The sequence below is a fragment of the Pararge aegeria genome, chromosome 23 (genome assembly GCF_905163445.1).
Source record: "Pararge aegeria chromosome 23, ilParAegt1.1, whole genome shotgun sequence".
NCBI classification, from domain to species: Eukaryota; Metazoa; Arthropoda; class Insecta; order Lepidoptera; family Nymphalidae; genus Pararge; species Pararge aegeria.
This window is the reverse complement of record NC_053202.1, coordinates 7517681-7542931: the sequence shown is the minus strand read 5'-3', so window position 1 is coordinate 7542931 and position 25251 is coordinate 7517681. Positions and strand designations below refer to the sequence as shown.

At 35.7% G+C, this 25251-nt stretch overlaps 1 protein-coding gene across 6 annotated transcripts in view; it reads left to right on the top strand.

The window, feature by feature from the left end:
* The window catches only part of LOC120634305 (C-terminal-binding protein), a 134927-nt gene that overhangs the window by 86736 nt on the left and 22940 nt on the right, over window positions 1-25251 (top strand). For all 6 annotated transcript variants that reach the window (XM_039904802.1, XM_039904797.1, XM_039904798.1 and 3 more), the window contains one exon: window positions 19599-19807. The gene's annotated coding sequence lies outside the window, so the exon portion shown is untranslated. The remainder of the gene's footprint in view (window positions 1-19598; window positions 19808-25251) is intronic.

The following is a 25251-nucleotide window of genomic DNA, read 5'->3' as shown; positions in this document are numbered from 1 at the left end:
ATTTCCCGTCTCCTATAAGTTGAGCCATTTGCCCAGACATAAGACATGATAATGTTTTTGAACTTTCCGAGCGCTAATTAAGCACTGTTCCCAAAGAGTAATGAATGTAAAGTTTCATAATACTACCATTCATTGCATTCACAAGTCTAGTTGGCGAATGACGTCGTGCGAGGATAGGTTCAAAGTCCTCGCTCGTATTCTAGACGCCGGGTCACGCATATGAACACAAAACTTTTAAACGTGTACGTGTTATTAGCTTGCATGCGTGTGTGTAAATAAGTGTTTAGTGTAGTTACTAAACACGCGTACAATAATGCTTATGTTTCAGTGATGAAATTCAGTGATGAAATGTTATTAATCTAGACTAGAGATAACAGAGTTTTGACGACCTCCCTGGTGCAACGGTGAACTTTGTGAATTTAAGTAGGGAGTCGCGGGTTCGATTCCCGGCAGTAGCAATTTGAGAAATTATAATTTCGCAATTAATGCTTCGGCTTCCCTTTCTGAGGGACCGAGTTTAATTCCCGGCACGAATCTCTAATTTGGTCGGAGTTATTTGCGTTTTACGGAATTAAATATTAGTTGCTTTAACGGGGAAGGAAATCATTGTGAGGAAACCTGCATGCCAAGTGAAGGGCGCGTGATATACCAATCCGCAGTTGGCTAGCGTGCTGGAATACGGCCTAAACCCTTCTCTTTCTGAGTGGAGACGCGTGCTCTGTAGTGGACCAATAATGGGTCGATTATGACGATGATGAACTACAACAAAATACTGTCATAATAAATTATGGATTTCTCGAATAAACAGTAGCTTATACATATACCTTCCTGTTTTATACCTGCTTGTCAAAAACCTTCGAAATCGGTTTTTTAATGAAATTTATATGAGTGACTATTTTTAACGCGGGTACAATCGTCAGGCACAAGAGAGAAGAGAAATTTTTAGCAAAAAAAATGTAACATACCTTTTGCAGATGCAGGACAGGTCTGAAACCCAATTTAAGTAAAATGCCAAAAAGTCGTCTTTTCACTAGCGCGGCATTATTATAATGACTAACGTGGCGCCTTAACTCGATTTAGATTACGGAATTTATTTGCCTATCGCAAATGGCTAATAAAAAAAGACCGACTACTAAACAGCAAGCAAGTTTCACTGGAACCGGTTAGTTTTACCTTCTACTAGCGATACCGGGACCGCAACCCGTTTTGTGTTCACCAAGAGCTTGAGAAAGCTTCGGGATGATAGATAGCCTTAGCTTGCGTAAATGTACAAGTAACTAATGTTTAATTTATATGTAAAATATTTATACCATATTTAGTGTTTGATAATCCCATCCTCGTTGTTTATAGTAGATGCTAACCACTCCACTTACATCAGGAGCGAGGTCCTGGGTTTGAATCCCGGATCAGGCCAATACATCTTAAGTGTTGAAAGGTTCAGCACCAGTCAGGAGTTAGAAAATTGGTGTGTCCACCACTGTTACTCGGAAACCACGCTTATGAGAGGGTAGATATGTGCCCACCCGTGGAACATTATAACGCTGGAGCGGTATTACCGCGTACTTATCATTGTGAAATAATTAATGGTAAAGACTCAGGAACTATTGAATATTCTTGCTCTCAAGGCACTGAATTCTTAAGTATATTATCTAATCTAATGTAACTGTCAATTTATATATTTATTTAATCCTTAATACTTAGTGAAACTGTGTTTTTTTTGTTCTTTCTTACTCTCCCTAGAATTGCGTTGAGTTGAGTTTGATTGAAGGACGGAGAATTACATAGGCTACTGTTTAACCCAGCAAAACAAACACATTGTATTCTATACCATAAAATAATGTTTTTGAGGTTTATACGGAAGAATAAAAGATTTTATTTATCCGCTATCTCTGTTGTCAATTGCGGGTGTGGTGACGCTGTCCGCTGTCAGCGGCACAAAACTTTTCAAGATTGCAGCCAGAAATTGTGGAGATGGGTTTGTCTTTCAAATTCGTTTGTTCGGAAGCGCCTTTGTGGAAACACCGACGCCAGTCTTTTTGTTGGCATCTGCAACGTTCCGGACGACGCGCCGCTATGAATAAAATTTAGTTTTCAATACTCTACTTTAGTGAATGTGGGTTCCCTCAACTTTGTCGCATAAGTTCAAACGCCTTCTTACTATTATGTTAATTCGACACTTGTGTTTACTAAAATGCTGTTAGTTTTTTTAACAGATTTTTATGTCCTTGTGTTTGATTACAAATGCCAAAGTATTGGGTTCTATTTTTGGGATGTGCCAAAAATTTGCTTTGCGTTTGGTCAAGATATTTTGAGTAAAGTAAACGCATCAACTAATGATAATAACTAATAATAATAAGTAAAGAAGACATTAGAGTAGCGTGGTGGGTCTATGCTCCAATTCTATCCCCCATAACGGACCCTGTGGCTAGCTTTGTGTCGTTAATAGGCAGAAATAATGACGTTGCAAATAGATATAAATACTCCACTCATCTTCAGCCTCCGTTAGTTAAACACTTAGTTAACGTTACCGCGTGACTGCAACTTCACTTGATGTTAATAACGATACTACAGTCAACATGAAAGTGGCAAGAGATTAGAGGTGACGAAAGATCTCTTGGAATCGAATCCAAGACCTTACACATATGTCACAGTGTAAACCACTTTAGTATAAAGGTCACCGAAAAGAATCATACTTCTTTTGTTGCGGCAAGGTTCAAGCTGCATTTAATGGCTTCTTTTACAATTGACTTATGAGGTTTATAACTTTTGAACCATAAAATCAACCACGTGAAAGGTGAGATAAAGAAAAAAAAAACAAGGCTTGTAAACATACAAAAGTTCAATATTACTTCAGTATACATATATATAACAACAGAACAAGTGAAGTTTGTAACGAAGTTTCTGTTTCCATCTATTGGGTGTAAACAAGGTATCGATTTGTCAGATGACACTGTACGAGCGGCCATCTTCGAAAAATTCACGGTTCACGGGATAAAGTTCTAACTTTGTGTGTCCGCGTCTATTTCGACGTGACGGATACGACTGCAAAACTTATTTGCTTTAAAATAAATTCCTTTTAATATTTTTTGAAAAAAAAAATTAAATAACTATATGAAAATATAATTATCAGAATCTTATAAGAAAATTTTGCTATTCAACCGTTGATGTACTTGTTAACCATTGGTGACCTGTCACCTCCATACAAAATTTGCGTTGCATAAACAACCGAGCGCTGTTAAATAACGCGTTTTAAATGAAGACGGTCGGCAGTAATATTATTGATACCAAGACACGTTCTCGTTTTCCAAATATAGCTCAAGTATTATCAAATATTTATGCAGATGAATTTTTAATTTATAGTCCATTAATTTAAATCACCCGCACCATTGACATCTTTGTTCTAACATAATGAGAGGAAAAACTACATTCTATGATACAATAGTCGGCCAAGCAATAGGGCTGGGTCGATCTATTGTAGATTTGGGGAATGGAGTATGTAAACAACATCGTATCGATTTGTCAAACGTGCTCGCGGCCATCTTCGAAGAGCTTACGGTTCACAACGTAACGCACGCGTCAAAACTTTGACGACTTACGATACGACTGAACAAAGTAAAACCTAAAATTTTAATCAAAATTTGATTGAGTGATTTATTCTTTTTTTACGTATGTAAGTATGAGAACATTCTTTGTTAAACGAAATGCGATTGACAACAGCTGGCGGCGGCATATACCGTGAGACAATTGAAAGTAATAATACGAGTTTTCAATAAGGCGGCACGCTTGTTGGGAAATTTTAGAAGAGACGTCTAAGACAATAGAATGGGGTTTTATCTAAGCTTACAATGTATTGACGAATTGCCGGACAAAAAAGCAACGCCAAGGCAAATAGCAACATGTCTGAGTAAAGTGCGCGGTCGGTCTTACTTATATCCGTTCACTTTTTTTCTCGAATATATTCATTCCCAGAATCGTCGTTTCAGTAAATGAAACAAATTTTTAACATTAGACTGCAAAACTACGTGCAGGTTTAAACATTATAACCAGATCTTCTGTATAAAAAAATGAGAGCGCTGTTTTGCTGCGCTGTTCACAAAATTTTGAACGGAGTGTCAGCGAGATATGTTTTTTTATCCCGGAATAATGCATGCCATGCAATTAATTCGTCATTCTTAGAAATGGCTGAACGGATTTTTATGAATTTTGGTTTTAACATTCGCATATCTCTTTCGTATTTTATTTCAAACACATGAATAGGTAAAAAAGGGCTGCCCACACACAGTCGAATGATGACAATATTTTTCCAATATTATATCATCAACTCTTCAAGACGCCCCGCTCCGCAATACACAAGCAATATTATTATTAATATGAAGAATATTGACAATATAATTGACGCGTTAGCCCCCGCAGCCAGACACGCAAATCAAAACTGGACACTTTTATTGTTTGGTTTTGTATCGAACTACATTATAACCATGATTGATTGGAGATAACATCCAAAGAATCGTAGTCGTGTCGCCTAACGTGAGCAGACGCGATGACGACAGTCGGTCCGGTCGCGCGGGTGAACGACCCCAGCGCGTCCCCGCGAGCGATCGAAGGCCCTCTACAGCCACTCCGCTCGCCCTGCCATGCCGCCTGCCTGCCTGCCCCACTTGCGCGACAGACATTTTACCGTACTTTCTGTTTTCTCTGCCACTAGCGCTGTAGGTTCACCATAACTCATTTTATATAATTGTTCGGTCTTTGTTACGAATTTTCAGATGGGGATTGTTTATTGTTTGAATTTTAATGTAAATCTATAATCTAATTCTAATCAAAATAAATTTATTTCATGTATTTATTTCATGTAGGCCCAGTTTATAAGCACTTGAAACGTTAAGTCAGTCAGTTTGTTGTGACTATACCACCGGTTCGGAAGGCAGATTATACCGAGAAGATATTATTAATTGTTATCTAATGGTTCGTCGAACTCTCTAACCACGTGATGCATGATGTAGTAAACGATCTAATCAGTTCCAAATATAAAAACAGTTTCCTTTTATTTTTTTGATAGCTAAAATTATATAAAATTAATTTGGAATAAATTTGAAATGTTATCTTGCTTAATGTAGAATATTTCCCACATAAATTATTTTTAAATATGCAGGTGGCTGCCGGTTCAACTTCAAACGCCGTTATGCAAGCGGCGCGATATTTTATAAACGAAGCGTTATTTAAAAAGCGGTAGTCGAAGTGGGTAAAAGTTAAATTCTTAATAGTAGATACCTAGGTAGGTAAGTGGTGAAGATAGGTACCTTCACCACTTACCTACCTTGTGCGAGTAGAACGATTTTAAACGACCTTCATAACTTTGTGCGAGTAGAACGATTTTAAACGTTAATAAAATAAACGAACAACCCGCAGGTATAAAATTATAAATTAATTTGAATTTCGGTTGTCAAAATTCAAAATTCATTTATTTCAAGTAGGCCTAATATAAGCACTTTTGAAACGTCAAGTCTGTCTGTTTGTAGTGATTCTACCACCGGTTCGGAAGGCAGATTCTACCGAGAAGAAGCCGGCAAGAAACTCAGCAGTTTGTCGGTTGAATAATGCCAAGATTTAGAATATTTTAAGTTTGGAATTCGTAAATATGTAGGTAACCATATTAATTAATGAAAGGCATATCTCTATTTATTTACGACTACGTTACAATATGTGGTTGTCATAAGGGACGAAATATCTGAACCAAATTAATAAGTTTAAGATTAGTGTTACCCTTTTTTATAAAGAGCTTTGTGAACAGTGAAGGACAGCCTAATAAAAGTATACGTCCTATTTAGTTTAGTTTAGAGATTTGCGTACAAAAGAATTGGTACCATTAGTTGACAAAAATAGAGATTTTTCATATTTTTTAATAGGATAGGGATATATTTTGAAATAAGTAAAAAAAAATTAATTATTATGTATTTTGTACATTTTAGATTTGTTTTGACTTCATAAGTAAATATTGATACAGAAGAATTATAACAGTTAGATACTTTTTCAAGCCTATTTTTGAGACTGAGGAAATAAGATATGCGTAAATAATAAGCGACTAAGTTATAGTAAATTATTACTTTATTCAAATAGGAACATATATATTACTTTTCATGGATAAATCACATCACAAAATATGACAGAAGGAAGACCACATTTTTACATAAGATTTTCCTATAGGTTATAGAAAAAGCTTGCTCACTTTTTAAAATGTTTATCTAACTAGGATAAAAAACTCTGTGGCACTTGTTTCAACCTCGTCAATAATTTCTATCGAGTTCACAACTACCATTATAGGGCTGACTGTGTTACTAAAATTTGAGCATAAATTTACTACGAGCAGCGAACTTCGTCGGCAATTTCCAAGCTTACCAACTTTAACTTTTCAACTAATCCTTCAAAAACATACTTTACCATGTACCTACTACACCTATCTACAGTTTTAACTAAGTTTGTAAGCGCTAGTTCGCTCGTTAGTGCACACGGTTGCATCAGTTCCCATTCGAAAGTAATCGCTTTTCATAACTCACGTTACACTTGTTTTTGCCGTCTTGTTATTCTTTACTAACAAATGCGCCGTGTTGAATGATGAAAATTTTGTTACTTCTAAGATAGTTTGCTAAAATAACGTCAGAAAGTCAGAATAAAAAATGTTGCTCATTTAAGTTAGTTTAATTTTGATTATCAGCTTAACCGGCTAGTTCCTAATCGGTTTTCATAGAAATACATAATTTGGCATTTCCTTGTAACTATATTATGCAATATATTCTATGATTAGAAGTAACTTTAACAACAGGTTTAAAAATTACACAAATTATCACAATTTACTGAATGCATTGATTGCAATGTCAAAAAAAACCAAGGAGCTTATAATCATCGCTTATGTATGCATCGCTAATGTAGTATAACTAAAACCCCTATTTATGGACCAGAAACTGCCAAAAACAAAATTCAAAAAAATTCAAAATTCATTTATTTCAATTAGGCCTAATTTATAAGCACTTTTGAAACGTAAAGTTAGTCTGTTTGTAGTGACTCGGATGTCAGATTCCACTGAGAAGAGCCGGCAAGAAGCTTTTCGAACACTTTCCTTTCTCGAATAATTCTGCTTTAAGCGATGGTAGTAAACCGACAGGGCTAAGTAGTTAACAGAAAACCTTAACCTTACCCAAAATTTATTACGTAAACCAAAATTAATTACGTACAAAAATTAATTACGTAACACTAAAATTATATTTTAGATTAAAATAGACTTAATGATCATTTGTTAGCTAGTAGTTTTTCTGTATTATCTTCTTATTTTATTTTCCAAAGTAAACTTAAAGCACTATGTCAATTTAACTCGACGTTGAAAACGCAAGAATACCGGCAAGTTTGGCAGCCACGTGAACTTAGAAGATTTTCTTTTTCGTCTTAAAACTGAGATAGTACCTACAGTGTGCTCTAGAAGTTTTAGTACACGATTCCTTAGCCTTAAATGGAGAAGCCCACCAATGTTGTATAATCCCTCAGAAACATGATGCAGGATACCTGTTTATAGTTCCCACTAAGTTGGCAAGTTCAGTTCAACAGTTAGCGCAGCATGCAGAAGTAACTTATTTGGAAGTAAAATAGAAGCTTTCGTCGTACGTACTATCTATGGCTTATGAACTTGCTGTTTGTTTTTATTGTTCCCTGTGTGTGAACTTTGAATTTCAGTCCGATAGTTTGGTGTTCGTAGCCTGCTTACTGCATCAAGTTTCTTGGTATTATTATATACAAAATCGATTTCATAAAAAAAAAAAAAAAGGTATGACTTCGATTTTGGCATAATCTGAAGGATATGGATATGGAAATGGTAACATAATATATTTTGATGGTGGTATTAACAAGTCCCAGCTTAAAATTACACGGCATACCGATAAAAAAAATTGTATACTTACTCGAACTGACATATTGAATAGTGTATTGCTTCTTTTGCCCTACAACAGCGCAATTGTTTGCAGCGCTGATATATATTTAACTACATTCCTTAAAAAGTTTACGAAAAGTTAGTTTTTAGTTTACGAGAGCATTAAAGTATTAGAATAACTTTGATGTAATTATAAAGTTTTCTTCTCTCTTGCTTTATGCGAAGTTTTAACTTTTGTTTTTCGCAATGTTAAACCTACGCCAACAACACTGGGGAGTTTTCAAAACTTTACCTTCCCTTATTAATCTGTGTTCAAAGTTTAAACTTTATAAGTAATGCGATATATTTTAAAAAATATTTGCGGACAGAGTAGCGAAACTTTTTGATGTGAAATACGAATGATGTTTATTGTCGTTATATGAAATCGTATTCACGGTCAAGCGGGCGACTGACTAAATCCTAGTCCAAAAACCCACACGCGGTCCAAACGTCGACCTAAGCCCGGGCCCGAGCTCTTAGAGGAGGCGCCATTAGGTTTAGGTTTCCTATTTCTCCCGATGTCGAGCCCTGGGATTCAGCTCAGTTTTTGTGCTATAATGTGAACAAAAAATAAATTGGTTCCCATACTTATATGATTAAGACTGTTGCATTGAATATTTGCAAACATAGATATAGTACAGTGCCTCCAAACGCACAATGTATTTTATATTTCAATAATTATTGAAAGACTATGATATCCATTCATTTCATTTTTATCCTCTATTACTCAGTAGGTAATTTGTTAAATATGATCTTGTGGAAGAATTAAAACGGCAAGGATGCCTGTAGTACGGCTAGCGACACACATACACGTATATTATTTGGATATTATTTAAACTTGTGTGCCAGTGTTTGGAGAGTCTGTAAAGATGTGGGAAAAACTTAATGTATATCCTTTCCAATGGGAGAAATGTATCCTGCCCATGCTAGCCGCATATCTGATTATGAACTCGTTTTAAAGAAATTGCAAAGACAACTATAGTAAAATAATTGACATGATTGAGTTACCGGGTAAATTTCATCATAGGGAGAGTCATGAGACATTACCGAAATTTGTTTTATCACAGGTCAATACCGTCAGTGGTTTCGGATCATATTTACTTACCAGCCCGCCCGCGATCTTGTCGGCGTACAATTTTCAAAACGCATCATTTCATCTTCCATACTGCAGGTTAACCTTGACGACTGTTCTAAAGAAAATGCTTTTATCGGTATTGTATTTAAAAAAACTTGTTTTTTTGTACTTTCTTTAAAACATAAAGCACTCCAACCTCCTTATCACTTTTTTAAGGGTGGTTTTTATAGAAATATTGTCTTAAGAGAAAGCAACAGCCTAAAAGAAACTTACCGTCTGGTTTGTTGTAGCTGCAATTTTAGGACTCGCATTAAATTTTCCAGCCCTCACTTGACCTTCTTTAGGGGTAGATAGCCACTAGCCACATCAAGGATGTAAAAAAAGAAATACGTAATAAAGTAAACTGGAACACGAATACAAAAAGGTAGATAGATACAAAGTAGTATAAGTAATGTAACAAACAGACAGTAGTCAGTGGCGGCGTTCGGGGTACGCGAACTTAGTTGCAAAAGATTTTAATGGAAGTTGGTCCGCTTTGTTTAAGTTCGGCGCTCGTCCGTTCAACTTCCCCCGTCGCCAAATGTTAGGGGTGACGACGACTTTTATGCATACTCGTAAAGTATGAGCTAAAAGTTACAGCGAAATTCCAATAGCACAACACGGAAGAACGGAAAATTATTTATGACATCTATTAAAACTTCAGAGCTTGTAACCTTTTAGTAATACTAGGTTCGGAGTGTTAAGTTCACTTTACTCAGCTGTTCTCATGTCATGTTATGGTTTATAAAAAACAATAATCCACGTTTTTGTCACGTACCGCTAAGGTGTACCCTAACACGCCCTCCAGACAAATTTTCTGATCTGCCATATATATACATATTACTTTAGTAACATCAAGGCAAGAGTGAATAGACATTTTGCAGAAAAGCGCGCTCCAACTCAGATCTCATCATGGTTTTCCAGCAGGCATGATTGTCGTCTAGCGTTAATAAATGTCTGGAAAAGCCAATATCCTTAGCCTGAGATTGAAATCGTTTAGATTTAACCTTGAACAGGAAAGCTTTGCCACTGTATTTATGACTTATCAGTTATCAGTAATAAAAAGTTAAAACACGTTTTAAACACACTCATTGACACTTTTTTACACATATGCACATATTTCACCAATGTGAAACATGGGAATATTTTTCTTACATGGATAGCAACATGTACGATTATTTCATAAAAATCAAATTTAACGAAGCAATCGTGCATTAATAGCGAAACTGTAAAAACATAAATTATAGCTAGCTAGCTAGCTAGTGATAATAATGATTGTTACTGTAAAGTGAAAGCGTGTGTAATTACTCGTATTAATTCTGTGATAACACGAACTAGTTGCCAACTATTTCTAACAAGCTGTACCAGTTTAATAGAAAGAACACCTCGCAAGCGTCGATTATATTTAAACCAACTTCCAAAATATGTGTACACCTCTATTACTAACCGATTTATTTTCCTATTCAGTGCTTTCGACGGGATCCCGTTTAAATTATCTTTTCATTATAATTTAGTTATTTATCTACTTTTATTTTTCGACCCTATTTCTGTAAAATAGACATAAAATGAAATAGGGTGCAAGATGTAAAAAAGCATAAATGCAGATAATAAAAGCCAATGGTATGTACAAATGTGTGAAGACGGGCGCTTTGTTATATTTTCAACAACATTTTGCCAAATGCATTATTGAAATTTGATCTTTCTTTACTAATCAATGGTTTATGGAGATGATGTTAAATAAGGAGATGCGAGTTATAACATCTGGAACGAGTGGAAGAAGTGGAGTTAGTATAGCCCTGTTACAAAATTGACGTAATATGACAGTAAGTTGTCATTCTCTTAAAGGAAGGTAACGTAGTCTAATATTCAAAGTACGAGTGAGTAAAACAACATACAGGGCTCAGTGGGGATGGGGACATAGTTGCAAAAGATTCAATGGAAGCTTGGCCGTCTTTGTATGAGTTTGCGCATTTCTAGTTGCACATAACTCTTGTTTTGTAAATTTTAGGGCTGTCGGTTATGATATTTGCGTGAAACTAATGAAATCTTAAATAACTAAATTTGTAGAAAGTAAAGTGTTTAAACTCAATTCTATATTTAATTTTATTTTGCCCCGCAATGGCTATAGAATCTTTTCTTAAAATCGTTTGACGTGAAGCTTTAATGCAAATGTTAACAGCTCGTAATATAATACATTACGCATTGGTCTTTAAAGAAACGGGAAAATTTGAAGAAAACAACAAGGACTCGAGACATCTCGACTCCGATGTAACAATTTGAATCTATTTAGCCGCTATTAAATTTACATTTTCACGGATCCCGCGAATACGAGTAGCAACCCTACAAGAATGTATATCCAGGGGTGAGAGAGACTGAAGTTTTATTGCTCCTGAATTTCATTATAACTTTCCAAGCCCCCTCTGTTTGGCATCTTTAACGTGGATTGTTGTCGAATTTGTACGTATTAAGACTGAACGAATATTGGTTATGGTGCTTCTTAAAGAGAAATAATTGGCTTCTTGTTGGAGCCGATCTTGGTGTGCCGATGTGTAATCCCTATCCCAACTAATATTATAAATGTGAATGTTAGTTTGTTTGTTACGCTTTCACGCGAAAACTACTGAACCGATATTCATGAAACTTTTTATACATATTCTTGTAGGTATTAGAAATAATATAGTATCCTTTCATTGAAAAATCTCGTTTGTGAAAAAATCTCAAAATCTAACTATATGACTATACTATAGGTGTAGACTATGTAGCAGTACGCTGCCTCCCAAAATTACGCGGGCGAAGCCGCAGGGCACATCTAGTTATTAATATATAGCTACATTTTTATGATCGTGTTAATTAGTTGGGTTTAACTTTGAGGTGCCCAGTGGTTCTCCATGAGATTAAAGGAACTTAAAATATTAATAATATATATCGGCAGTTCTTTGCAGTGAAAAATGATACCATATTTCTGACGAAATGGTTGTCCGCTTTACAAGATTGACTGAAATTATTTCGAATGAAAAAACTTTTAAAAAGTTACCTAGTAACAAAAATTATAAGTTTTACTTACGTGTGATTTATTAAAAAAATTGTATAAAATTACCAAATACGTACGGACATACTGAATTTTAGTTATTTTTTACCTTTCAATTATATATTTTGACTGATGTAGCTTATATAACATCTTCATACATATGTATAATTTAATTTATGATGAACTGCATACTGAAATCGAATCCGGTCATGTCACAATCTTAAAATCAGACTAACTAGTTACCAGCGATACTTTTTACGCACGAATTCGCCTTACTTTCCAATCCTTCTTGCGATTTGTTAGTCGCTTTCTCTATTCAAGTCTCCTCAAATGCAATCACCGCCGACGAGGCAACCGTTTAATTCACAAAAAATGATAGCGGATGTCACGTTCTCGGTTCTCGGGAGTTATAATAAGGCCAAGGCTACATTATTCTACAACTTGCGACCAACGATATGCTTTTATCTAGAGTGCACACTAACTGTCATAAACGCAAAGTATGGATCGTGGTTGGTATATTTGCGAAAATATTACAATTACTAAAAAGGGGGAAAAGTAAAAGCAATAAGATAAAAAATAAAGAAAAATATTAACTTTGGTACTATTAGCTTTAGTTAGAGATTAACTTATGTAATAATTATTACTATAACCACACAAATATAAAGAAATAGATATGAACGCTGACACTGATGCATGATGTGAAATGCCGATTTGAATATTAAAATCAAAGTTCCAAAATTGAAACTCGACGACAAAGAAATTAGACTTTTAGGATACAAATCTAAAACTAGTCTAAAAACAATAAAAAGTTTTAAACCTGATTTTATAACATAGATCTTATATTAAACCAATGGTGTAGTCGGTGGCCACCGTTGTGGTGTCTATCATCAGATAGACACCTATAAACAGAAAACCTTCGCAGGTCATACAAGGAACACGTCCTGCAACGTGCCTCCCTGTGTCCATTAACCTAAGGCGTATGTGTTAAGCTTCTTTTGCCTGTAATTACACCGGCAATCACGAACTTACTTCCCCGGACGAGCTCTGTCACTTAAACCAATAATACTACTAAAATATCGCGCGTCTACTAAAATGGCGAGCCAATGTAACCCCAGCCTTAACCACGACTCGTGCAAGTGCCCTTGCAATCGATAGTTCGACGACCTCAACTAGTCACTGAGTTTCAAAACCGTTCACGGTTGCCGCTCGCCAACTTGATAACGTTGCCAGTACCCACTTAGAGCCTTTGTTGATAGTGGGATTATTTATATCTTATCCGATTTGTTGGTATTGCTTATTTTGTTTCAATCTTTACATTAAACGTGAGCTAGAAAAAAATCTGTTATAATTACTTATATTATAAATGTGAAAGTGTGTTTGTTTATTTGTTTGTGTATCGTTCCTTTACGCCTTTAACTCAGTAACCAACTAACTTGATTTTTGGCATAAAGTTAGTTGAGAGGACGGAGGCTTATCTATCCCAGGAAAAAAAGCGGTTCTTAACTATAAAAAACCGCGGACAACAGCTAATGAGTATTAAAGGATTACGTAAAGTTTACAAAGGCATGGGTGGGAATCACTGTTTTTGTCTTGTGACGGGCTTCATTCCTGGCTAGTTACCATCTACGGAAATAGACTTGCCGCAGCGATTTAGCGTTCCGCTACGATTCCGTGTAGAAGCCACCTTTCTTGATATTGGTTGAAGTACGATGCAGTGTGGAAACCGAATAGGAGTAACGCACGCATTATAACTTCGTATTATGTGATATTGCAGTCAAAAGGATAACTTTCCAAGATAAATAAAAATTAAATAAGTGTTCAATGTGAAATAGTAATAACGTAGGCTAAGTTTATCGTTAACTTTTTGGTAGACAGTTGTATATTTAATATATACTTTCGATTTCTATGAGATAAGACAAGAAAAATAGTCGATATAATTATCTCGTCCGCACGCATGTTCGTTTGCATCCCTCGTCGCTTTAATTATAAATTTACGAGTATAACGTAAATTCATATGCACCTGAAACTTTTCAGTGCCGCACGGCACTATGAAATAACAAAAGTAAAAGAGTAACACAGAAAATTGATACCAACTAGAAATAACCACGACAGTCGTAATTTATATAATCTAAAAGCTAATCAAGCAACTGCACAAAATAAAGAGATGATTTAAATATAAAAGAGAAAATAATTTAACTTTAATTTATATGAATTCATGTTTGACATGTTTTTTTAAAGATAAAATAACTACTAAAAATGATACACAGCTGCTTCTGTAAATTAAATATCACTTGATTAGCATTGCTTTGTGGAGGAGAACATCGTGAGGAGCCAGAGATTTATCGTCAAAAATATATTGATTCGTGCACTATTATAATGCTTATCAAACCGACAAGCAAACGAAACAAATAAAAGAGTTGTCTTTAGAAAATATTTTATCTATAGCGGCCGGTAATAAAGCTAACATTTAACTTCAATTAAAAGATAAATGGAACAGATAATAATGATACAGTTGCGTCGTGCGGTTATCGCATTAATTGTACCAGAAACCCAACCACGATAGTTTCTGTCGACGGCGTGAGTGTGATTGAAAAGGAATAAACACGGAATAAAACGTTGTTCTCAGTATTTTTTTAAATACAATATAATAAAATTTATTTGCAAGAAACATTGTAAAATGACGGTACAAAATCGTTTACGCGCCCAAATATGTTTCGTCCAATGATATACAATAGGTTGATAAAATAAGAAGCATGAATATTCAATTGATAATACTTTCGTTTAGTTGATGTGAAATGTCTTCCGCTATTTGCTGTAATACATTTTATTTATTTATTATTATTTATAATTAACACATCATCATCCCACTGTAAGACCACTACGGGGCACGAGAAGAGTTGACGTTGTGTTCAACTACGCTGGCCTAGAACAAAACTTTACGAAGTACTCAAGCATGCAGGTTGTGACGTGATGTTTTCCTTCACCGTTAAAGCAAGTGATATTTAAATGCTTAAAACGAACAAAACTCCTTAAAGGTTAAGAGTTGCGTTCCAACGAACTTTGTCCTTCAGTAATTGCTATCACCGCTTTTTGTAGCGTAAATAATCTGCTACGTAATATAGTTCAACGGGTGGGATTTGATCCTACGATGCGAACTAATGCCAAGACATTTAATTTTAGCTCCTAAACTGTTATGTTATTGAAGCTATATTCGAGTGTAACCTCCGTGAACGAATGCACTTTTCCCAACAAAAGGTAAACTCGCACCGGTAGCGATCAAAGGCTCTTTCAATTAAAAGTTTCCCTGTAACCGGTCGCTACATTGTTGAGTTGCCTGTGTGCTTTTTGTGGAATTGTATACACTCAACTTGTCTTTTTGTACACGCGGAGTTTGTGTTCGCGGGGAAAAGTTCAGTTGAATACCTACCATACTGCCGTTCAGGTATGTGTTTTACATTCCGTTGATAATTATCATGCACTAACACTGTCCGCAGCGTCGTCTGTGTACTATTTGCGGTTACTTTTATTCCGCATCCCTACTGACTAAGTAATCATCATCGTCCCATTAACCTATTACCGGCCCACTACAGAGCACTTTGTCCACCACGCTCGCCAAGTGCAGATTGGTGGACTCCACACACCTTTGAGAACATTACGTAGATCTCTCAGGCATGCAGGCTTCCTCACGATGTTTTCCTTCACCGTTGAAGCAAGTGATATTTTAATTACTTAAAACGCACTTAACTTAAAAAATTTGGAAGTGCGTGCTATGAACTTGCCTCCCCCCGAAAGTTAAGTCGAGCTCCTACCCAATGAGCTATCACCGCCTCACTAAATAATAAGCTATCCCAAATCAGTAGGCTTTTAAGGATAAATATGCTAAGGTACCGTGACCACCTAAGGAAATAATTTCAGAGTTTCATTAACAGCAATTGAATTTTTTTTATAATTTCTGAAACTGCATAAAAAGATTTCTCCCGGATAAGAAGTACGTCACTCTTTTCCCCGAAAAGTATGGTTACGCAAATGCAATATTATGTTTGGCAGCATTGCACAAAACTTTACACTTATAATTACGTATGTTATGTTTTTACTGTTGCCATTAGTTCTGTACTATAGAGTACCGGCAAATAGTTAGGCCATTCAGCTTGTCTTGAGACTGAAGGGCTTTCCGGCACGATACCGATATTATAGGGTTGGTGCACGTGGTGTCTGGTGCCCTATCGCTCATTTGCGGTTGCCGCCTTTTATTTGCGTTTGCGTAATAGTTGCGTTTTACTGTACGGCGTGAATATACCTTTATTTGACCTTAACTGCAATACATATGGAAAAGCATTATTTGTAATTGGTTTTCGCAAGTTAATATCATTATTACTACTATCTTAAATAGCAGTGAGAATTTGCGACAGATGAAAAGACAGACATATATATATAGACTCATTTAATTATAGTATAACCGTATATATAAGAACTATATACCGCTTATCGTGGAAGTATTTTAAAAAAGTACTTAAGTAGACAGTCTGGTTTAGTTCTGAACTTTGTTTTGTTTTTGAGATACTTTTTCACAATGGATGCCAGACTTGGGAAATGTTCTTTCAGCTCCCAAGTAAAGATTTTCAGAACGATTTTCATTTACTCATATTATTGTTAGGTATTTTAATAATTATAGTTTAGCTTTTTTGTTTTAAATACCGATACCGTCGTAAAAATTATATATACTACGTAACTAACATTGCCGAACAAATATTAATCCAGAACCAATACTGCATATGTGATATTACTGGCTGTAATATTAAGTTTTTTTGTACATTTGCTTCAGTGCGCAATAGTGTACTTACGCACTGGGCAACAATGTAGGTTACGCGATTGGTAGTTTTAACGACAATGTATCTTTGATACATAAGGTTAAGGTTTAATTTACACTACTTAGTGTCAACAGACTGTTTGTAAGCATACACTTGCTAAACAATATTTAAGGTCATAAATCAAATATATCTTTTATTTGATTATATGCGATTTCTTATAAACGGTTGTCATTGTTCATCCTTTATTTATCTACTAAATTGTTGTAGGATTTTCTTTTTTGCCTAACCTAACTTTTATGTTTAAGTGCCGCTCAAATCTTTGCAAAAAAATCAGAAGACCGATGCCGATTAAATTACAAATTAGAATTCCTTTGGTTTCATAACTCTAGATAACTTTTGAGTTATATTTTCCTATTTAGTATGAAAGGTAGCCCGTAGTCGGATGCCATCCAATCGTCCTTTCAATTAAAAGTTTCCCTTTTGAACAACCGCCGCGGGTTGGTTTTAGTTGGTCGCTTTTTGTGGAAATTGTGCGTTTATCGCTTTTGTTTCCACTGTGTACCTACTATCAACTTTTATGTTTCGACTTCAGGGTGGAGACATTATTTTATACTTTCAAGTGTTACTACTGAACAATTTTGGAACTTTCCATTAATTAAGTGACTTACGAAGCGGGAGAGGGTCCGATAACTGCAACTGAGTTTTACTATCATAGTATTCAGGCAATGTAGGCAAAAAACAATAAACTTGTTTTGCATTTCTATAAAAACAAACTGCATATTAGATTGCCGTGAACATTCTATTGTACATAAACCTCACAGAAAAAGTTTCATTTAGTTTTGTTTAATCATCGGCTGAATTTCACACTATTCGGCGTCCGAGATCTAATATTCGTAATCCCCGATCTTCTTTAAAAGAAAAATACACGTGTTGAAAATTTCTGCTTTTATTGCATACAGGAAGTTATTATTAATGAATGAATACATACGAGTACATATCTTTATAGAAAAAATACAACAGAAAACCAGAAAACATAGAGCAAGTTAGATAGAGGGTACAATTTGGCGACCTTATTATCTCTCTTCAAGGCAAAAGCGTAAACGAACATAGCTATAGAAGTAGTAAGAAAACAGATTACAACACTTGAACTAAAATTTGAAATGAGGACACAGGTTAAAAAAGGCAGTTTAAAAGCTATAGAGCTATCTCTTTCATACAACCTTAAGGCTGGGGAGATATTAAAAAGGGTGTCACATTGGTAGTGGTAATATAAAATACGACTTGCCTAAGTTTATAGGTACTACGTGAAAACAATAGAAGCTACGTTCCTAACTCTGTATTATAATAGCCACAATGTCTGCCGCTCGGTTTATGGACCGTAAAATATTACGCCGGTCCGCGCAATGCTATAAAAATAATCTTTGCGAGTGCTTTCGTACGTTGTGCCCCTCGTTCAATGTATGTAGGTCTGGGTCTAGGAACAACTAAATCATATAGAGACAGTTCCTTGTTGCAGATTCTTTACATAACTTTTGTTACGAATATTCCCACAAATAGATTATCTTCTAAGTTTCTAACACTGATGGTTCGATGTGTACCTACGCTTCAGTCTCAAATCAGGCACATCAGCGGCTATGAAATAGTTTTAATATTAAAGTTGTGATTCGGTGCCGGGTGACGACAGGCGTTTGCAATTGACCCCAATCAAGTAAATATCGCCCTTCTCTCGAAGAGTTCGATAAACTTGTTACCTAGCCTACCTAGTTGTGCTTTGACAGCGAAAATCATTCATTTAGCAAATTTAGCCTTTAAAAACGTTGAATCAGGACATCCGATCACCGATCCGATCCGACACCAATCCTGATGGTTGATATCCCAAATTTGGTATTTTTGTGTTTGCATTATTGAGAATATTTAACAGAAGGTCACATTCGTGCCAAAAAAATATAATGTTTAGACAAAAAATTTAATGAATGTAAATTTTTATTTTCTACGGTTTCTGTTTGATATGATAGCGAGGTGGGAGAACGACTTATATTGCCATTCTAGTATGTTTATAATTAGTTGATTCTAAAGAAACATCGGTAGCGTTGCATTTTACTTTTTTATTACGCTTTTAAAGTTTTATCTATCCCATTTGAATCACTCCGCTTCAACAGGCCATAAAAGATGTACCTATTCACTGCGCGATTATTATTCATTATTCAACAATCCGCATTTACCGCGGCGACTATCATACTGTTTACACTTCGCGTGGGCGTAACGAGATCGTGAAAGCGTGTTTCTATCTAAACGGAAATTGTAACGAACAAAAGTCAGCGTATATACATACATCGTTTAATAAACAATTATTTACATGTAAGTTAAGTGACACGACTTTTATAATTAGACTGTTACATTAAAACTCTTACTTATAACTCATTTTAAAAGAAGTTTATTGAGATTTCGATTTAAATAATTTTATGACCCACCCGCGGATTGGTGGAATAAAGAGATCTTATCTCAGTTGTAAACCATTACAACCAGAGATTAGTGCCATTAGATCATCAACTGAGGTTATGGAATGCATCTTTTCATAGTTTCTCACGTAATTTAATAAGCTTGCTGTTTTGCACTCGGTCTTCATTTTAAATATCCACGTGTACGAGTTGTTTACATCAATTCTTTACTAATGACTTGTTTTTCTTGTTGCAGGTGTAAAGTGCGGGAGGTGTGTGTGCGTGACGGCCTCGCCGTAGTGTGTGCCAGTGCTGTCGGTGTAGTGTCAGTGTGTGCACGGTGTACAGTGACAGTGTGTGTGTGCGTACGCGCGTCCGAAGTGGCGCCGGCGCGAGAGTCACCTCGATGCAGGTGCGTCGATGGATCGGTGATCGCGATCTGACTACATCGCTAGAGCAGCGCTGGTGAGTTGAAAATAACCTTCAAATAACCATTAAACTGTAATTTTGATGGGTTATGAATTTAAACCCCATGTTAATTAATAGTCCATCAAATCCAAAATTTGGCGCGGTGGTCTTGTAACAGGTTCCGGTTCGATCCCAGGGCTATTTACGGTTCCCTGCTTATTTGATCTACGCCATAAACCTAGTAATTTCGCACTGTTGAGCACAGGTTACTTTATACTGCGCTGCTGCTTCAATACCGATTGGAGAGCTTTAACGATAATTATTGAACGTCAAGCAGTGATATCGTAAAAGTTGATCGTCTTCGCTCGCTCGCTCTCGCTTCTTCGCTTTTCTTTCCGAGGACCGAGATCAATCCCCGGCACGCACCTATAACTTTTAAGAGTTATGAGCGCTTTTAATTGATGCAATTAAACATTACTAGCTCTAATGGTGAAGGAAAACATCACGAGTAAAACCTGCACGCCTGAGAGTTCTTCATAAAGTTCTCAAGGGCCTGTGGAGTCTGTCAATCCGCACTTGGCCAGTGTGGTGGACTAAGGCCTCAACCGTTCTCATTCTGAGAGGAGACCCGTGCCCTATGATGAGTCGGTAATGGGTTGAAAAATAAGATGACAACGATGTACACATGTTAGTAATTAATGATAATAACTGGGACCAACGGCACGTGCTTTCCAGGCACGGGTTGTACTATGACTTTGATACTGCGGGCAGTTACCAAGAAATTTGCCAGCTAATTTGTGAACTGACCCCGAGATCGGACACAGTGTATTCTAAATCACATACTAACCACAAGACCAATGAGGCGGTTATTCTTTTAGGCCGATCAATCATTTACGTAATATTCCTGTTCATCGTAGGTAATTAGATACGCCTCCATGAAAGCCCACCCTGTAACAAACTATACAGGCATATTATGATATAATGTTAGCTTTAAAAATACTCACATAGTAAATCACTTTTAATATGAATGAATAAAATGAATATAGCAATGTATAAATAAAATTTGCTTATGCAAGGATCAATTATTTTTTAAAGCTGATACATATTATTTTATATATATAAGACTTATAACTAAATGAAACTTTAACCTAAACTTAATACTGTACACGTCATGCCCGCGTGGCAGCATGGCAATAAAACAGCCATGCTGATCCTTTGCGCAAAACATGATGCACTTTAGAAAAAGAGGGTGTTAAAAGGAATGAAAAAGATGGTTTACTAACATATGATACCACCTGGTATTGTAAGCAGATTGAATAAGGGAGGTCATTAGAAGGCTGAGAGTGAAGGATATAAACATAGTCTAATTATGTACAAATTGATGCGCGAAGTTCAAACATTTAATGAAGACTCGTCACCTCAAAATGGCTCACTTTACATAAGACTAACATGACCCACTTTTGAAAATTGATGTTCTCGCGAAATCTCGGCCGCATTTCAGTCTGGATTGCACGAGCGTGATTCTCAGTATTTCGCTGCATTCTTGCTCGTATGTTAAAAATAGCTGATGCCGGTAACTTCCGCGTGGAATTTCTGACTACCCGTAAAACTAAAATATTTTTCTCTAGACAAGAAAGTAACCTTGACAATGTCATGTCTGATGTGAAATTAAAATCTTTAACAAAGAGACAAATGTTCAAATATTATAAAGGGAATAAAATACAATTCGCTTAAAAAACAACTAGAAATATTAAGGTATGCTTTAAAGTTTATTTTTTTAAAAATTACAGGCACGTAAGACTTTGTAGGGCTTTAGCGTCACTCTGCTTTTTTATAGTATATAATGTTTTCGCTATAGGCGAAGGTTTCCAATTAACATCTGCCATAAATTATTATAACTGAAAAAAAAAACATACTATTAAATTAAGCAAACGTTTAATAATGTTTGTAAATATTTTTTGAGTACTTATCAAAATTCCAAAACCCTTTGGATTCGAACCAGCATTTTGCTATCTTGTAATCGCAATTGAAAGCTTTGTCAATAATGCAAACATGGCATTAGGTAGTCTCAGACGAACGCGGCGGTTTTGGTATTAACGTTTCAGAAGTACGTAAGGAACAAGTCTTATTTTTAATTTATGAAAATTATTGATACTTATTACAAAGTAAAATTTCTTTAAATGGAGATACTCTGAACCGATAAAAAATATACATGAATTATGCTATGCACGCTTATTGTTATGGCCTTCATTTTGTTTTTTTTTCTAGAGTGTAGGTACTAGCCCTGGCTTGTAAAAAGAGTAAAAAGAAGTTTAAAAAATTATTGGACGTTCCAGAGATTTCGAATTCTGTGCCAGAACCCCAGAACCCAGAACCTTGTGATCCGTAGTAATTTTTTTTTAAGATATCTTACATAATTTCGATGGAAATATAAATTAAAAGCGTAGATTAAAAAAAAACACGCGATAGTAACGTGAGAAGAGCGTAATTAATTTATTAAATCATTATTCAGTGCAAGGTCACCAGGCGACACGTTCTGCCGCAAGCAAAGAGGTTCATTAATTCAAATGACCAAACACATAGCGTAACCGTTTAGACTATTCTGAGAACTATATTACATTGTAGGTGCCGTGTAATGTACATCTACGAGAAGGTATATTTGCTTTTTCAAGCCTAGCAGGAGACAAAGATTGCATCCCCCGATTGTATCCTATTGCCAATAAGTAAGTGAATTTACTTGTCCATCTGCCCAAAGCATCATGAAACATCATGAACAGCATGGCTAGCATAGGGTATTGTATCGTTTAGCCCCGTCACGTTCGCGTTAGCACGGAATTTATAAAATTGTGCGTGAAGATTATCTATATATATCTGCATCTTAGTTATATGTATATTATTCATAAAAATATTCATCAGTCATCTTAGTACCCACAACACAAGCTACGCTTACTTTGGAGCTGGATGGCGATGTGTGTATTGTCGTAGTATATTTATTTATTTTATTATATATAAGATTTTGTCTTTTCCCCGCAGAGAAAAGTGTCTCCTGCCTATGCTAGCGGTGCTGTAACTGAAATGTTTATTAAACAACCATTTGTTCACTAAACGAAGTCCATTTATGCAGAGAACAATAATTAATTATCAAAACAGTGTTTAAAACAAGTTAAAATGTTAGTTTGATACTGTATTCAGTGCGGTATATTTTCATACCGCAAAAATCTATATATACCTATTGGAATTAATAGAAGATAACTGTTTTAATACCCTCTAGGTCGCAGCGGTGCGCATTGTTACTCACCAAGTAGGGCGGCCTGGGTTCGGTTGGGAAACAATGCATCATCAATACTATCAACTCATTACCGTTCAACTACAAACCACGAAGTCTCCCCCAAATTAAGAAAGGGTTTAGGACTACTACGCTGACCAAGAGCGGTTTGGTCAGCGTTTGGTAGACCTACACGCCCTTGAGAATACTATCATAATTCTTAGCGTATCAGTGCCCCATCGCTGTGCACGGGATATAGATAGACCGAACTACGAATCGAAAGAACCTAGTGACCCGCATTACGACTTTCTAACCACTAGACGGTAGTCATATCTGTTAGACTTTGTTAAAATGTTCTTGCTAACTTACACTCAACCATGTTTTTTTTTCTATTGTATTCTGAAGAGAACGTTATCCTTGTCCCTAAGGGCGTCGAATAATTATGTGGCTTCGCCCTCTGCTGAGGGTGATGTTGGGAATGAAAGATTGTCCGTACGCTCTGCTAAGACCCGCATGCAGTGATGCATGGATAAAAACATAACCCAGAATTAAGATGGCGTATGTGATCGGGGGCCTATTATCTTAAGTTTTTTTACTATGGAACTTCATGCGTTGAAACAGCGGTTTTGAACAACCTTTTACAAAAAGAAGAGATTTTGGTGTCAAATCATTTTGCATTTTTTGTGCTGTTTAAAGGCACGTTGACCCGAGTTGGTAGCTGGGTGGGTAAATCCGCATTCAGCCTTTACCTTCCATCCTTGCCTCGGAGAGTTTATTAAGCCATCGCAAGCAATGTTGTGAGTCGACGCTCTGTATCACATTTTCCCACGAAACGAGTCTCCTCTCAGAATTAGAAGGGTTTAGGCCGCAGTCCACCACGCCGGCAAAGTTCGGATTAGTGGACTTAGCACGCCTTTAAGTACATTATGGACAGCTCTCGGTCATGCAGGTAACAAAAATCAAAAATATTGGACATATCATAAAGCGGATATTGGTTGTACACCATATAATTAGCATCGTAATAAGATCTATTAGGTTAACCAATTTCGCAATCAAGTTCATTGCTAGATTGATTGACACAACTAGTTAATTATTACCGTTATCTTTGCAGAAAGTAACGTGAGAAACTTGTAATTAATTAATTCGATGCAAGGTCGTGCATCTGACACGTTCAAATGCGGATAAAGGCTACGTAACTAATAGTTTATTGATTCTGAGAAGCATTTAGTAGCCATGTAATTATAATACGTATTACGTATTATACATAGAATGAAATAATTACTGTCCTATATTTAAGTTGTTGCATATTTTGTAGAAGGATATTTTCTTTGTGTGTGATGTGTCACTTAGCAGCATTTCTTTCGTTAACGGATCTTTATTTCTATATAAATATTATAAAGACGAAAGATTTTTATGCGCTTGTTTATTTTTATCTTGACTACAGTACCAATTTTAACTGATTCTTGACCAACAGCATGTTTATTTATCAGGAAGTAACATAGGCTATAATGTATTTCCAAAAAAATAGAGATTCAGAAAATAATGTAACCCAGAGTAGCCATATTTTGCCCATAATATTCATAACGTCACGTGCGCCGAGAAAACTATTCATGAAACATAAAAACTACTAGACTGTTAAAGTATTTATTTTAACTACAAAAAAATCCGCGAGGACATATAACTTACTATCATAATTAAGTCACAAAAGCAGCTTTGGTGGTCTGTAATTTAATTTAATTTCCAAAACAGTTGGTTGTAGAACTAGGTACATCCGATTTTTATTTATTAGAACCAGTAAGCTTATAAACAGTAACACATTAAATAAATGATTAGATTTTTGTATGAGAATAGATGTTGAGATTAGATATTTGTATGACACAAATATCTTTAGAACTACACCGAAATTGAATTATTTTTCACAGAATAAGTATTTTTATATCTTTATTTAATTATTTATTTGAGTCACTACGAGTACGATGTTGACTCTTAATTTAAAGATCAGGTCTATTCTATTCGTTGTTAGTCATACGCTAGCTATACGCTAAATTCTCAAACCTCCAAAGTCAGTCCGGGATTTATAAAAACTGAAACAAACGCGGATAAAGCCGCGAGCGTATAAAACAAGTATGGATAGCTCTTCAGATTAATTAAAGTTTTCTAAATTGTAGCTTAACACTTTTTGAACCTCCTATTACGTAACTACTAAGGTTTCTTGATGATACTATTTTCCGCATTA